Genomic DNA, 3793 nt, shown 5'->3' with positions numbered 1-3793 from the left:
TGATTGTAGAACATCCAAGAATGATAATATAACAGTATGGAACAATCAAAAATTATAGATACGTTGGAGATGTATCAGTGATTTATTTTCTTATACTAAGGGAGCTCATAAGATTTTCTGTTGAGTTTTGTGTTGTGAAGTTTTCAAGTTTGGGGTAAAGTTTTGATGGACTACGGAATAAGGAGTGGCAAGAGCCTAAGCTTGAGGATTCCCAAGGCACACCAAGGTAATATTCAAGCAATACCCAAGCAACTAAGCTTGGGGATGCCCTGGATGGCATCCCCTCTTTCGTTTTCGTCTATTGGTAAATTTACTTGAGGCTATATTTTTATTCACCACATGATATGTGTTTTGCTTGGGGCGTCATTTTCTTTTGTTTTTATTTTCTTGCTGCTATTCAGAGACAGGTTTTCTATATTTTAGTTCAATAAAAAGTTTGAGTATAGCCTTTACCATGCTTATTTTGTAAGTCTATATGTTGCTGTTTGGAAACAGAAAGTTTATCGTTGTTGCAAAAATCCCGAGAAAAGTCAGAACGTGGTAAAATTTTGAAGTTTTTTCAACAACAAGCTATGATAAATTATCTACAATGTGGTAATTTTTATAATTTTTTGAGTTAGGGAAGTATGATTCCTATTGCATTCTTTACAAACGGTTCTGTTTAGACAGATTGTTGTTATGTTTGCATTGTTTGCATATGTTTGCTAGTTTAATGGTTCTATTTGTGGATAGGAGTTTTAAATATGCAGAGGCATTTGGTATGCAATGTCAAATTATAATTTTAGTGATTTTCTACAGTAGAGAATGATAAGGTTTTGCGTTGATTCATAGCAACTTATGTCATGAGTTCTTGTTGAGTTTTGTGTGGATGAAGTTTTTAAGATTTAGGGAAACCGTGATATAAAAGGAATTAAGAGACACAAAAGCTCAAGCTTGGGGGTGCCTAAGGCATCCCTAATTAATATTTCAAGAAATCTCAAGCATCTAAGCTTGGGGATGCCCCGGTTGGCATCCCACCTTTCTTCTTCCACAACTATCGGTCAGTTTTGGTTGAGCCTAAGTTTTTGCTTCTTCACATGGTATGTGCTATCCTTGCAATGTCTCATTTTTTATTTTTTGCTTGCTGTTTCAATAAAATACATTAGATCTGAAATTTTTAAATGAGAGAGTCTTCACATAGCTACATAATTATGCAACTACTCATTGATCTTCACTTTTATCTTTTTGGAGTAGTTTGTCATTTACTCTCGTGCTTCACTTATATCCTTTGAGTAAATGGTTGAATGATTTGAATATCATAAATATGAAATTATATATGTTTCTTATGCTTATTCCATATGGAGTAATGACTTCACATATAAGAAGTATAGGTGGTGAATTTATTGAAAGTTAGCAAACATAGTATTGGTCACTTGAACAATTCATGAAAGAATATTGAAGGAAGAGAGATTTCACATATAAATATACTATCTTGGACAACATTAATTACTTTCAAACTTGAGCAAATTAGTTGAAGTTAGACAAGGAAGACAACATGATGAGTTATGCTTGGATATATTTGTATAGAAGTTATATTGTTATATCCTCTAACATGTGGTGCTTGCTTTTTAGAATATTTAGCTAGCCAAAATTTCTGTACTAAGTAGAGATACTACTTGTGCATGCAAAAACCCTTGAACCAAGTTTCTTCCATGAGTGTCCACCATATCTACCTATATGCAGTATTTACCTGCTGTTCCAAGTAAATTTGCATGTGCCAAACTCTAAACCTTCAAATAATAATCTGTTTTGTATGCCCAAATCGGTCATGTAGCGACTAGGGGCTGTCAGTATCTTCCATGCTAGGTGGGTTATTCTCACGATGAGTGGACTCCGCTGGTCATTCACGAGAAAATGGCCGATAACCGGGATGCACAGTTCCATGCTCAAATCAAATCAAATATAATTGCAAACAAAACTCCCGCGGGATTATTGATAGTTGGACGGTACCCGTTGTTTCGGACCAACCGTGGAATATGCTTGTTGGTGGTGGGGGAGTAAAAACTTTATCATTTTGTTTGGGAACCGCCTATAATGTGTCTAGCATGGAAGATAGTGAGAACTCTTGGTTGTTATGTCGACAATGAAAGCATACCTCTCAAAATTATTTTCATCTCTATTTTAAAAGCTTCGAGCTCTGACACCTCTGCAAATCCTGCTTCCCTCTGCGAAGGGCCTATCTTTTACCTTTATGAAAGAGTCACTAGTATTCCTTCTCATTCCAACCGACTCTTTAGTTGGCAAACATCATGTGGTGGGGAAAGATCTAAGCATATATGGCGATTCAAATATATTTTGATCATGAATTATTATTGTTGACACTTATCTATATGATAAATAAGTTGGGAGGTGAAACATAAAGCCCCTATCTTTCTCTGTGTTCAATGGATGCTATTTGTTCTAAAAATATGCTTTGAGTGGTAGGAATCATGAAAGACTATATGATAGTTGAGTATGTGGGATTTGCTAAATCAAAGATCTTACATAGACCCTTCCTGAAAATAAGATGAACTGCAATTGTTTGATGACTGAGAACATAGTTTGTTAGTTTTCAAGAAAGTTTATGGTCTATGCTTTAACATCTTAATAGCTTGTTACTTGATCATGAGAAGCTTTATGATATGAGCTACTCTTTATGATATATAATGATGCTAGAAAAAGTGACTGAAATTATCATTGATCAAACTTGTGCACTTGGTAGCATTCCACATCAAAAAAGTTGTTTTTACCTACTCAAGGACGAGCAGGAATTAAGCTTGGGGATGCTTGATACGTCTCTAGCGTATCTATAATTTTTGATTGTTCCATGCTATTATATTATCCATCTTGGATGTTTTATATGCTATTTTATATTATTTTTGGGACTAAACTATTAACCTAGAGCCCAGTGCCAATTTCTGTTTTTTCCTTGTTTTTGAGTTTTGTAGAAAAGGAATATGAAACGGAGTCCAAACAAGCTGAAAATTTACGGTAATTTTGTATGGATCAGAAGAAGCCCCCGAAGCACAAGAGTTGGTCCAGAAGAGTCCCGAGTCAACGACAAGGTTGGAGGGCGCGCCCACCCCCCTAGGGCGCGTCCCCCTACCTTGTCGCTGACTCGTGGACCCCCCTGACATGAAACCGACACCACAAATTCCTATAAATCCAGAAACCCCTAGAAAGAAAACTGGATTGGGAGTTCCGCCGCCGCAAGCCTCCGTAGCCATGAAAAACCAATCGGGAGCCTGTTTCGGCACTCTGCCGAAGGGGGAAACCATCGCCGGTGGCCATCTTCATCATCCCGACGATCTCTATGACAAGGAGGGAGGAGTTCATCCTCCGGGCTGAGGGTATGTACCCGTAGCTATGTGTTTGATCTCTCTCTCTCTCTCTCTCGTGTTCTTGATTTGGCACGATCTTGATGTACCGCGAGCTTTGTTACTATAGTTGGATCTTAAGGTGTTCTTCCCTCCACCTTCTTGTGATGAATTGAGTCTTGCTCTTTGAGGTTTCGTTATGTTGGATTGAGTATTGGATTTGAGAACACTTGATGTATGTCTTGCGATGCGATATCTGTGGTGACAATGGGATGTTCCGTTGATTCACTTGATGTATGTTTTGGCACTCAACTCACGGATTCCCGAGGTGACATTGGGGTAATCTATGCATAGGGGTTGATGCACGTTTTTGTCCTACGTTCTCTGATAGAAACTTTGGAGTGATTCTTCGTTGCATGTTGAGGGATTGTTATATGATCCAATTATGTTATCATTGT

Source organism: Triticum aestivum, chromosome 7B (genome assembly GCF_018294505.1).
Source record: "Triticum aestivum cultivar Chinese Spring chromosome 7B, IWGSC CS RefSeq v2.1, whole genome shotgun sequence".
Taxonomy (NCBI): Eukaryota; Viridiplantae; Streptophyta; class Magnoliopsida; order Poales; family Poaceae; genus Triticum; species Triticum aestivum.
The sequence above is the reverse complement of the archived record's forward strand: the minus strand, read 5'-3'. Positions refer to the sequence as shown.